Genomic DNA, 13,850 nt, shown 5'->3' on the forward strand with positions numbered 1-13,850 from the left:
ACCTCATAAAATATCACATATCCCAGTAGGGAATGAGACTAAGAGAACAGGTTGCAAGATTTAAACGATTTTATATAAAGTTGGCATCCAGAAAAATCTGCTGCCTCGAGAGCGCTCTGGCAAACAATAAAGTTACATGGAAATATAAAGCAAAACAGCATCATCGGTGACATCATAACATAGGGTACTACATTAGTACAGTATTGGCTGCGTGGCGATGTCATGTATGTTTCTTTAGGCGCTGCTTTCTCCGGATAGGCTGCCCAGTTGGCGGGAGGATGAGTGTCACGAGGTCCAGCTGCCTGTGTCCAGGAGGGGTGAGGGTTAGATCACGGCGAGGTAGAGTTGACACTAACTAAGCTGGCATGAGAAACTACCACTAGACATATAATAAACAACAATCATTAGTATACCTTTCAGTAAATCTTGAAAACCTATAAATTGCAAACATGTGATTATATCATCTTTCATTGGGACTTTTATGGGGTGCGGGGCTTAAGGGGCTTGTCCCCTCCGATAACCTGGGCAACTGGGCGGGTCTTAGCACATCAAGGTGAGTGAGGAGTATAATGACATATATTAGTTTTAGGGCACAATATACTGCGACAGAGATATGGTTTTAGTGGGGGCACTCTGGGGTGGGCTGCACAGCAGGGTCACACTTCTGGTACATCAAGAGAATACCTTAGGAGGGCACCGGGTTACATTGGCAGTCATTTTCCAACAGCGTGGTTAAGGGAGTAGGAGCAGGTTTGTGGAGATAAATGAGCTACAAGGCATGGTTCAGGCCTTTCACACACAGGACAATGATCACAGAGGAAGGGTGAGATGATACAGTTTACTATTTGTTGCAATTATTCTCGGCGCATCCGTGAGAAAGGGATTTGTGAAGCTTTCAGACAGGGGATGAAAAAGTGGGGGCCATGAGTACGCTGTGCATGACGCTGCAGAGGGGAGAGAGGTCTTTTCGTATTATCGGAGTGAGGCCGACTCCAAAGATGGAGTCGAGGGCACACAAAATGGAAACCAAGTGTATCCCGCAACAGCCCCAATTATGCTAATGTTAGCACAAGGGCAATGGAGACGTACCCTGCTAATGCGTGAGCAAGTGGTCCATATTGTGCAAAATGTGCAAGGGGGGTCCAAACGACCCCTTGCTCCCACACGTTGTGTCTTATTGGCCGGGCGCCATCTTTAATCCGCCGTCCAAAACACATAGGGCTTCAGGGTATGTGATTGTTCTGTGTCAATACAAACTCACCGGCTGTGGCTGCGGTGCTTCGTTTCATTTGTTTTCAGCTATATGAGCCTCAGCTCTTCTGCCCAGTTCCAGTCAGCGCCCCCGCACTCCTCCTCCTCTGTGGGCTGCACAGACCTCCGTGCCTTTGTTTGTCTCGATCAGACACAATGTATCCGCATCCCTTATGCGCGGCTTGTTCTCATCAGCTGCCACAATGTGTCCGACTGTAGTCTTGCGCTAGTAGGTATCAGCCGTGCCAGCTCCTGTGTGTCCCTCACAGCTAGCTTCCCTGCAGGAGCCCAGCCCCAGCTCGGGGTCGAATTTCACTCGTGTGTGAGTGCCATCTGCGCCATCTTCACTTCCTGGTCGCGTTGGGTGCTCATCTTCATTTGTGTAATGCTGTCTTGGGGAAGCATCTCGTTTCAACGATCTTCGCCTCGCACATGCACTGGATATTCATACGTCCGTGGTTACAAGGCAATCAGTCAGCAGCTTCTATTTCATCTCATATTCGTGAGGATCATTGCCGGATCGCAGGAGCACACAGGATCTGCAACCTACTCCATGGCCCTGTAGCCACGCCCCCCTCACTCCTACACGTTCCCCCCTTTCGTTACATCTAAAGTAACAAACTAATCCTTGCGGTTATTTTCATTCTGATAGTACTCTGCTTCTTGCACTGCCTCATCCCATGCGGGTGTCCCTTTTAATTGGCATCCAAGCCCTACAAACACTTTGTAAGCTCAGACCTCTTCTAGCATATTCATCAGGTGTACAGGTCATACATATTCCTCCCTCCCCATCCAGATCTACCCAGACCTCTCTATACCATTCTAGTTCCCATGGTTCCTTAATTGTGGTGTGATATAAGTTGTCCACCCTATCCCCAGGATGACGGTATACTGCCGTCATGCGGTACTTAGAGGGACCTGACTCCCCAGTTTGGATCTGTGCATCTTTCATGTTTGCTGCTGTTGTCGGTTTGCCCATTGTTACCATCATCATAGCAGAACTAGGCCTTGATTTTGCACAACATCGAATGCCCACCTGGCACACACAGAAAAATAGCAAAAGAAAAACGATAAGTGGGACAAACATTTTTATCTGCGCACTGAACCAGTACGTTATGCAATTGGAAATGTCATCGAACCAGTTGCTTGGTTCTATTCCTCCTTCCTTCCGCATTCTTTCCCCCAAATTATTTAAGGCTGAGATGACGTGGGAAAGGGTCCCATTATCTGCGTCTTCAGAAGGTCTGAATGTACAGCAGGCACTCACGATTTTTTCTGCAAACACTGCCGTCCATTGCTGTGAGGAGATCCAGGACGTACCGCTTCTGCATTTTCATTAATCGCAGAGCGCAGAGTTCCACCCTAATCACGTTGAATCCTTCTTCAGTGTAGTTGGCCAGTTGGATCAACTCCCAGCGGATGATCTGCAGCCATTTGGCATTTGCTCGCTCCTGAAGTCCTGGCGCCAGGAGGGAAGTAAAAAAGGTCTCAGCGGAATTACAAAGTTTATATTTATCTGGAATTTCGGACAGGAGCTCTGAAGATTGGCTGGACATGTAGTTGGATAAGCTTCTTTCGTAGGACACTTTGTATTGTAACTCGTTTTCAGACAGAATGTCGTAGGCGGAGGGCTCTGGTGTTGCTGACTGAGATGCTGCCGATATGCCAGCCGAACCCCCCCCCCCTTGGATATTGCTTTCTGGAATCACCACTAATGCCGAATGCAGTGCCGCTGTACCCTTTTTCATATTTGGAATGATAAGCGTTTTGTTGCATTGCCTGTTTGAGCCCATCTGTACCTTCCCTTCACCATGGAAACAAAGTTCATGTTCAATTTCTTTCTGTGTTTTGATGGGTTTCTCGAGAGCTGTGACCCACGTGAGCTTTGTGATATGTTGGGACCATATTGAGTACCTGTCTCTTTGACCTATTGAAAGTTTTCCTCAGTGAGACCTCGCAATGCCTCTGCCTTGCACGTGATTGTCTTGTCATGCCATTTGTTTTCTGTGAACCATATCCCTCTGATAACAAAAAATGGTTCTTTGATGCAAATCACTCCTCGTGGCTTACTTGTACAAGTTTTTTCATTCTGCAGCAATTCTATTGTAACTGTGTGTGACTGGAAGGTGCTTCGAATCCTACACAATACTAGATGAACCAAACATTGGGCATCCGACAAGGGCACTTCTTGAGGTATAAGAACTTTGGGTGTGCCAGAGGCATGAGGAATGAGAGAGCAAACGTAACAGCTCTCGTTTGTTACTTGTTTGGCTGTGGCCCTCATGTTTGAGTACCATTTGTTGGATTGATTAGGGTGGCGGGGGTCTTCAATCTCACCAAATCCCAGGCCATGGTATGCATCATAGCTCTTCCCTCCCGCCCCCCCTTTTCCACCTCCTCCACCTCCACCCCCCTTTACTATTATCTATCATTTTTACTCTCTGATAATTTATAGGAAAAACTTTTGCCCATGTTGCATTGTTTAGTTCACTAGCAGCTTGCCAATGTTGTGATACTGGAGAGTCTTGGGTGCTTGGGGCATTGGGGCTAAATTGCATTACAGTGCCGTATGAGGTAGGTTCTGTGGTTGCATGTACATTTGTATATGTCAGGTCAGACACACCAAACAGGGAATAATCACCATCATATTCGTTAGTTTCGATATCTTTATCGAAACCCATAGCAGCAAGTGGAAAAATAGGGGTTTTGACAGTTCGGTTTTTATACAACGTTGTGCGATTATCATTTAAAGAGCATTATGTGTCCAAATTGTCTTAACTCCAGCCCATATAAGGCTTGATCCTTCTCGTATCAGGTTTATCCCACTCCCCCCTCTTTCATATCCCCAATTATGAAAGCCAAACTCCAGTACAAACCAAGGCAAAATAACATTACAGAAAACACTATTGCTACCAACGATAAGCCGCACTCGTAGTTATAATATTTATTCACTCTATTATCTACCCTATCACTACCTAAATTTGAGTCATTGTTAGTGAGGGCCCTCCTCTCCGTCATATATCCACCTGAAGGAGCGATATAAAAGGGTTAAGTACACCAAAACATACTTAATTTTTATATACATGTTTTTTTCTTTTTCCTTTGATATTCACATTACCATTCACATTTATTTACTAATACTTTTCTAGTTACTTTAATTAATCCCAAAAAAAACCTTTTAGTAAGTCATATCCAAATTTTTTCTGACATTCACTTTTCCACTTTTTACTCCATTAACTTGAGTTAGAAACGCAGCAAAAATAATCCGTAAAGGTAAGCCAATAGAAAGACATAGAGGAATAGTAGGAGGCAGTGTACACTTCATTTTCTTCTTAAACTAGTTTATATACATTTGTCATTTTTGTACCCCCTTTTCCCTTCATGCACTCATTTTTCCTTACTCTTTTTAATTGTTCCCCATTTTATTTCTTATGTTTTTCCTTCTCTACTTTAGGGTATTCCTGCATCTGTGTTTTGCTGTTGTTCACTTGGGGGCGTGGTACTATTGTGTGTTCTCCTCACATCTGAGAGATGCACCCAGTACTTCAACCACTTCACTTTCACTGCAGTTGGCGTGCAATATATCACGTGATAAGGGCCATGAAATCACAGGGAGTTCCATCTCCACATGAAGCTGCGCACATATACATTTTCTCCTGGCATTAGCTGTCCTGTGGGTCTGTCTTGTGCTGGCGTTGTATCTGTTCCATTATTCTGTGTAAATGCGGGTGCTATTTGCTTTGCTATACTTCATACTGCACGTGTCAGTTGCCCGAGCAATGTGGCAGCTCTGTGAGCATCTGATGCTCTTCTTACTGGTGATAGTGGCGTATGTATGCATCGTCCAGTCACTATTTAGTGCTGGCTCAAATGATGGTCCTTACGGGCTGCGTTCTGAGTTGGAACAGTGCTAGGGGCAAGCAATACAGGCAAGCAATACAGCCAGTTCTTTTTAAGTGTGTTGCATAGCTTGGACAGATAACTTTCGAGTAGGCTGTTGATTTTTCTACTACCCCTTTTGCTTGCGGGTGGTAAATCAAACATAATTTGTGCTTTACCCCTAACAATGTGGTCACCTCCTTGAAGAGGTAATTTACAAAATGGGTGCCGTTATCTGACCTGATCGCATATGCCACACCTGGAGAATACTTCACACACTAAAAACTTTGCTACACACTTGGCGTCAGGGTGGGCGCATGGCCCAGCCTCGACCCACCTGGACAAGGGGCACACTATTACAATGAGGTATCTTGCCTGTTACATCTTTCTCCCATATCGGCATAGTATGGAGCTCTCCGAATGGTCCTACAGGGCGTGGCAGTATTCCCTGTAATGTCCTGAGGGCCATACCTGAATTGTATGTCTGGCACATTGTGCATTTTATTGTTAATTTTGATAAGTTGGGGACAAACCATTCCTCCTGAATGTCTGCTGCAATATGTTGTTTTGTTACATTTGTTGGAAACTGCAGCTGTTGAAATGCTATTTGTAATAATTTACAGGCATCACTACCTTTCCTGTCATTTCCTGCCGCCATATTAAATCTGTGGATGACTATTTACATCCTCTTTTTCCCATAATTCTCGCTCTTCTGGCGGTGCATGTCTTTGTAACTCAATTATTTGCATTATGGGGGTGCAGTTGTACCTCTCCTCTTGCTGTTCTTGGTTCTGTGTCTTTACAATGCACTCTAGCGGTTGGGGACATTAAAGTGGGCTGCTTCTTTTGCGGCAGCGTCCACGGCCGTGTTCCCGAGTGAGATTGCATCCGTGTTGTTGGTGTGTGCCTGGCATTTTACCAACGCTACCACTGACGGTTCTGCTAGTGCTTCAATTAAATCATTCAATACTGCTGCGTGTTGTACAGGTGAACCATCTGCTCTCCTAAACCTTCTTCTTTGCCATCGCCACAACCACAAATGTACTGTTGTTGTCACATATGCCGAGTCAGAATAGATTGTCACTGCACATCCTTTGGCTGCATGTAGTGCTTCAAATAGCACAATCAACTCTGCTGCTTTTGCTGCGTAGTGTGATGGGAGGCGTTTATGCACTATAACTTAGTACTCCTCCCCTTCTATTCTTACCACTGCTGCTGCTACATTTTTTTCTCCTGTCTCACTGTCGATTGATGCTGGCCCATCCACAAAATATATTTCTCGTTCCTCAAGAGCGTTTTCGCTTGCTTTTGGGATATCATCTCCCTCCCCCTCGTATGTGGCACAATCATGTACTTGCATATCTTCTACAGTACAGGGCTCTGTAATGAATGTAGCAGGGTTCACACTTTTACATCTAGCTACATGGACATTTGGGCTGGATATTATGATCTCGTAAGCCGTTGTTCTTTGTGTTGTGAGTGTTGAGATTTTGATCTTCCAAGAATGGCAAAGAGTGAGTGTTCTGCATACAGTGTCACTGAGCATCCCATTACAATTGTGGCACTTTTCTCTATCGCGAAAGCCACTGATGCGAGAGCTTGTTCGCACGCGAAGTGGCCCTGCATCACTGTGTCTAATGTGCTGCTGTAGTAGGCCAATGGCTTGTGGCCTAGTGATGTTTTTTCTGTTAGTACTGCTGTTATCAATATTTCATTACAGTGTAAATAGAGGTAGAATTCCCGGTCCTAATCGGGGTTCGCTAATACTGGGGCGTGTGTGATGAGATCTTTTAATTTTAAGTATTGTGTCATCATGTCCTGAGTCCATTTTATTGGGGCACTGTTCTTTTGTGCTTCTTTCAATGCCTGCAATAACGGGTGTGTGTAAGCCGCATAATCCAGAATCCATGCACGGCAGTAATTACATATGCCGAGAAATGTCTGCATGTCTTTCACTGTCTTGGAGATTATTGCATGGCATATTGCTGCTGCTGTGTCAGGTATAATTCTTTTACCATCTTTTGAAATCAACTCTCCCAGGTACAACACTTCTACTAGGCAGTATTGACGCTTGCCCTTGTCTACTTTGTACCCTTTTGTAGCTAGTAAATTCCACAATGTAATAGAGTCTGCCCTGCACTGCTCCTCACTCTTGCTGCAGATGAGGAGATCATCCACATATTGAATGATCGTACTCTCTACATCCACATTACCAAGGTCTTTGTGCAAAATGCTGGGGCTCTCACAGTACCCTTGTGGCAATCTACAGTGTTCATATCCCCCCAGAGTTAAGGCTATTAGGTACTGACAACTGGGGTCGAGTGGCACTGAGAAAAAGGTGTTTCTCAAATCTACAACTGTGAAACAGGTTGCCTCCTTTGAGATTCTACACAGAATGGATGCTGGGTTAGGCACTAGAGGGAATTCTTTCTATATGATGTCATTAAGTGGGCAGAGGTCCTGTATCATCCTCCAAGCCCCGCCCCTTGCCTTTTTAATCAGGAATATTGCTGTGTTACTGGGTGAATTTCACGGCACTATTATACCCTGTTGTAATAACGCATTTATAGTTTCTTTTATTCCCTCCTCTGCTTCCCTTTATAATGGATACTGCTTCACTCTAGGTGGGATTGCAATTGGTTTCAATTTTATTTTTATGGGCATAACCTCTTGCAAAAGGCCTACATTGTGTGGTCCTGTTGTCCATAATTCTGTCATTACTTTTTCGATATCAGTCTCAAAGATAATGGATGGTGCACTAACACTAGCCATGAGGGGGTTAAGTATTTCCCTGTGCTGAATCATTATGTCACATGGTACACTTATCTCCATTATAATTTCCCCATCACTTTCACTGTCAGTCAACAATTCTTCATCAGTTAAATCACGTAAAGCTATGTTTGGGTCTATACACAGCACTGTTCTCCGCATCTCCATGTGTGTCCAGTCCTATCACTGCAATACATTTGCTTGATACTTGTACCCCTTCCAAATCAATAGACATTATTGTACCTGGCACAATATCTGTATTTTCAATGGGGCAGAAAAAAAATCTGATGGCACTCTCCATTCTTTGTGTGTTATCTCGGGCACCACTCTTGCCAGTACCCGTATCCCATAAATAAACATATCAATATCAGCGGGCACCCCTCGTACTGCTATTTCATTTCTCATAGTGCTGTTCATTAACATGGCCCTTACTGGACATACTCCTGGGGTGGAGCATACTATCCCCCTTTCTGTAAAGGAGATGGTCATGTTCAATTTGCTCAGGAAGTCCCGTCCTAACAAATTTATTGGCTAGTCATCATGGTACAGTAGGGGTGCTTGCACTGTCTTTCCTCCCACCGTTATGTCTAAATATTTTGTATAAGGAACTTTCAAAATAGCCTCAGAGAACCCCTGCATTTCCAAATTTTTTCCCGAGAGCGTGAACCGGCCTTCCATGAGGCACGATTTTTCAGCTCCTTAATCCACCATAAAGATGAACTGTTTGTTGCCTATCTCCGCACCCACCAGTGGTTCCTATTCTGACGTAGGGTAGTTGATAGGACTGGACACGCAGGTGCTTTCTCTGGGCTGTCCTAGGTTGGATCTGTTTCTGTTCTGGGGACAGAAAAGACATTGTCCCCCACTACAGCTACGCCGCGAAAGTTGCCGGCACGCCGTTTGCAGTTGTTGCAAAAATGTTTGCATTTGTATTTCCCATTGTGTTTTGATGTGCTTCTTGTTGCTACATGCCTTGCTGTTGGCGTTGCTGCCTAGGTACCATGGCTTGGACTCTCTGCGGGGTTCATTGCAATACTGTTCATGTTGCCCACCCGCACCCATTGGTAACCCGTACGGGCTTCCTGGATGTGGGTGACCAAACTGCTGCTCGATTTCCATGGGAGGGGGCTCTTCTTGGTAATTTCCCATTGGTCGCATTCGACATTCTCATGAAAAATGCCCCCATCTCCCACAGTTCCAGCATGACCCTTGGGGTCCTCCCCTCATTCCTTGTCCTCCAAACCCTCTGTTTGCCATCCCCCCAAATCCTCCTCATTGCCCCCGGTACCCCTCGTCCTCTTGCGGGTCTGCCCTTCCATTGGGGCCCTTCGTATTGCTCCTCTCCTGCCCATTGCTCTTGCCCGTTTGTGGCCCAAGCTGCTGACATCCTTGCTGGTGTATTTCCTGACCCCTCCTCCCCTTCTCCCTGCCTTTCAGTGGGTAGCGCTGAATTGATTGCCGCAACCTTCACTAATTGATTCTGAACTAACTTTGCTTCATATGCCAACCTTCTCTGTGCTATCTCCTTCTCTCTCTCTTTGATCCTCAATGATGTACTATTATGCTCTGAATCTCCGGCCAGCCGTTGGCTTCAATCCCAGCTATTTTATCCAAGGCCTTCTGTACCTATTTCGGGAGCCCTGACTTAATTAGGAAGTAGAACAGGGCGGTGGATTGGTCCCATGCCGTGCCCGTTTCTGATATCCACAAATCCTGCACCTGAAGGATGAAATGCGCAGCCTCTTCCTCCTCTCCCATAGTGCATTGCATCACTAAATACAAGCCTGGGGTGTCTGGTAAGGTTTTCCGCAATGCGTCCCATACCTGTGCTCTCACATTGTTGAATGATGACCCATCATGGCGGTCACAGTTTAGTGTTATTCCCGGGAAACCGGCCGTCACCCACACTCCATCTGCTTGGTCTCCAACTGCAGACACTAATGCACTTTTTACAGCCCCTATCGCCAAGGGCACCCCTGCTATGTGCTTTACAAATGCATGTATCCATTTCCACACCCCACCTGAAAGTGGAGGGAGTAGTTTCAACAAGTTGTTTTTATTCATCTGTACCCATGTTATGTAGTGGGCCTCCCCGCTCCCTTGTGTATTAAAGGCATCTGTAGTTTGGCCTTACTTCCTTTTTTACTTACCATGACCTTCTTTGCTTTACTTAACAACATGTTTCCCACTCTTTGTCTCAGTCTCCCTTGCCATCTCGGGAGCCCTCCCCATCCTCTGGGTCCTCCCTTAAGGGAAGCGAATATCCTGCTGCTGCTACCCCTTCTTTGTACTCATCCAGATCACTCCATACTTCATCTATCTCCTCCTCTGATTCTCTCTCCCCTTGTCCCTCTCCTCTTTGGCTGCTTTTGCTCGTACTATCCTTATTGGCTTGTCATTTAAATGGAAGAAAAACTCTCCTGATTGCCACTCATGTTCGGGTCAATTGGGCACATTCTCCTGTGGCGGCGGAGATGGTGTAGGCCCCCCCGCTACGCTGGGTGGAGGCGTTGGATCACTAGCTACACTAGGTGGTACCTCTCCTCCCCCAGGTAACATCTGACCCCTATCACACAATGTTCTTAAGCGTGTTATTTCCATTTGAGCATTAGCAAGTTGCCTTTCTAAATCCCCAGTAAGCTGCGCTATTTCCACCGGAGGGGCAATAGTGGGCCCATATAGCCCTCTTGGATCATAAGGTGGCGGTGCCGTGGCTGGGGTTGCCGGGGCACTTGATGCAGGCACATACCTGTGATCGCTGTACCCTGCTGTGGGCCTAGTTAATAATGGGTAAAGCCTAGTGCGATCATTTTCCCCTGTTTTTACTGTACACTCCTCCGCTGTTACTCCCTTTCCCTTCGTTGTGGCCGCAGGCCCTTCCGAGGACACTTCCCATCTATTTTTTAGTTGCTTACCTCTGTATTTTGCTAACAAATGGGTTGCCACCAGGTCTAGCACTCTTTTCTCAAAGGACCCTCCTTCCGGCCATATTTGGGATGAACCCTCTCCTTTCATCTCTGTAAGCCATTGCTCATGATATTTCAGTATTTTTTCGCTGTACAAGAGGAGGCGTTGACAAATATGCACTAGCGGTGTATCTCCCCCCATAATCCCTTGCCTCAATTCTTTTTTGTGTCTCACTCTTATACTAGGTGTACTACACAATGCAATTAAATAAACTCTTTTCAGTGGTGTTATTTTCAGTATTTGTTAACCCACACCACGTTGAACATCAGCAACCTTGTTTACACCTTAAACCTTAATTTCAGGAACCTCAGAAAACATTTTTCAGCAATACTTATTCCATGAACAACATAACACGCACATGCTTTATCGACAGACAAAAACAATTTACTTCAAAAACATTGAACATGTAACATGTACTACCTTCTAATATGAATTGCCCCTCCTGTTTAGTTCTCGTCTCTTATTTCTTATTCTTATTTTTTCATTCACTCCCCACCTCTGAGCCCCTTTAAGCTACCTCCTTGAAGAATTCTATCCACACAGAAAAAGAATATTCTAAGTTACTACTCTGAGTCTACTAAATATATGAGACTCCTACATTTTAATTTCTTTATCTCCACTTATACCCAGCACTGGTCAAGACAATGCTACGCGGCGCCCCCTTCGGAGCTAGGATCCCGTATTCATTGTTATCTCTTTGTCCACAACAACCTAATGGCCATATAAAGGATAGATAGGAAAAGCCTATCAGTGTCTCTCACACAGTCTCTGATAATAAAATTCAGTTCCCCTATTCATTTGCCCTTATCTTCACACCCACTATTTCCCAATTTTGCCCGTTATTTTGAGAATCTTGCAACTAGTACTCATGTGTCCGGGGTGTTCTGAGAGCCTCCGTTCATGGTCTAACCACAATCGGGGCCGCACCCCAACCAAGCCGTGACCCACCCCAGCGAGCAGTTGGGTATTTGCAAAGGTGACAGGGACCCTTAGAACCTTTCGTTATGTGCACACACTGATCAACTGCAGAGGCAATGGTTTTGCTGGTTGCGTCCCGGATCTCACCGCACGACACAGGGGTCTTCCTCGGCGCACCCTTCTCGATCACGTTGCGGGGTCACTAAATGTAAAGGCTCACTACCTGACTTACCAAGACAACCTCATAAAATATCACACATCCCAGTAGGGAATGAGACTAAGAGAACTGGTTGCAAGATTGAAACGATTTTATATAAAGTTGGCATCCAGAGAACTCTGCTGCCTCAAGAGCGCTCTGGCAAACAATACAGTTCGATGGAAATATAAAGCAAAACAGCATCATCGGTGACATCATAACATAGGGTATTACATTAGTACAGGATTGGCTGGGGAGCGATGTCACGTATGTTTCTCTAGGTGCTGCTTTCTCCGTATAGGCTGCCCAGTTGGCGGGAGGGTGAGCGTCATGAGATCCAGCTGCCTTTGTCCGGGAGGGATGAGGGTTAGGTCACGGCGAGGTAGAGTTGACACTAACTAAGCTGGCATGAGAAACTACCACTAGACATATAATAAACAACAATCATTAGTATACCTTTGAATAAATCGTGAACACCTATAAATTGCATACACGTGATTATATCATCTTTCATTGGGACTTTTATAGGGTGCAGGGCTTAAGGGTCTTGTCCCCTGTGATAACCTGGGTGACTGGGTGGGTCTTAGCACAGCAAGGCGAGTGGGGAGTATAATGACATATGTTAGTTTTAGGGCACAATATACTTCGACAGAGGTCTGGTTTTAGTGGGGGCACTCTGTGGTGGTCTGCACAGCAGGGTCACACTTCTGGTACATCAAGGGAATACCTTAGGAGGGCACCGGGTTACATTGGCAGTAATTTTCCAACAGCGTAGGAGCAGGTTTGTGGAGATGGCTGAGCTACATGGCATGGTTCAGGCCGGTTCACACACAGGACAATGATCACAGAGGAAGGGAGAGATGATACAGTTTACTATTTGTTGCAATTATTCCCGGCGCATCAGTGAGAAAGGTCTTTTCGTATTATCGGAGTGAGGCCTAGTCCAAAGATGGAGTCGAGGGCACACAAAATGGAAACCAAGTGTATCCCGCAATAGCCCCATTTATGCTAATGTTAGCACAAGGGCAATGGAGGCGTCCCCGGCTAATGTGTGTGCAAATGTTCCATATATTGCAGAATGTGCAAGGGGGGGGTCCAAACAACCCCTCACTCCCACACAATTTTAAAGAAAGTTCCTATGTAACATGTTGAGCAAATGAGCCACAAAGTCAAAAATGTCAAGCACTAGGAGGCATCCATTTTGTGAAATGAATGAGCCTCCTGTGCTTGTGTTAAGCTCTGGTCTCGCTGCAATAATGAATCAAAAGTCCCCTACAGGGAGCTTTTGCTTATTACTGCCAGAGAGCAGAGAATGCTGTCAGGCTCCTTCCTGACCTGTTCTGCTGGTGAGAACTTCTTTGTACTTCTTTTTTTCATGCTTTCCCAGGCTCCCATGAGCTGGGAGAGCCGCGGGAAACTTAAAGCAAAAGTCCAGCCAATTATAAATACAACATTGTTGTATTTATGATTGCTGTGCCTTTGGTTTCAAGTCTACCGAGCTCCCGAGCCGGGGGAGCTGGGAGAAATAAAGCAAAAGTTCTAACAATTATAAATACAACTGTGTTGTATATATGATTGCCGTGGCTTTGTTCCTAAGTCTCCCGGGCTCCCCCTGCTCAGGGGGGATCAGGAGACTTAAAAAGAAAGTTGTGGCCAATTATAAATACAAAAGCATTGTATTTATGATTGATGTGCCTTTCATTTTACGTATTCTGTGCTTCCCTGGGCTTGGGGAGCACAGAAAACGTAAAATGAAAGTCATGGCAATTACTGTGGCAGCCTCCTCTCTTCATGTTAAGCTCTGCTCTCTGGCAGCAGTAAGCAAAAGCTCCCAGTGTGGGCTTTTGCTTGATTATTGCTGCCAGAGCAG

At 45.5% G+C, this 13,850-nt stretch overlaps 1 protein-coding gene across 3 annotated transcripts in view; it reads left to right on the forward strand.

Annotated features, from left to right (window-relative positions):
• HNF4A (hepatocyte nuclear factor 4 alpha) overlaps positions 1–13,850 on the forward strand; it is an 801,419-nt gene that overhangs the window by 617,727 nt on the left and 169,842 nt on the right. The window lies entirely within an intron of this gene.

Source organism: Ambystoma mexicanum, chromosome 3p (genome assembly GCF_040938575.1).
Source record: "Ambystoma mexicanum isolate Mex_15411 chromosome 3p, UKY_AmexF1_1, whole genome shotgun sequence".
Taxonomy (NCBI): Eukaryota; Metazoa; Chordata; class Amphibia; order Caudata; family Ambystomatidae; genus Ambystoma; species Ambystoma mexicanum.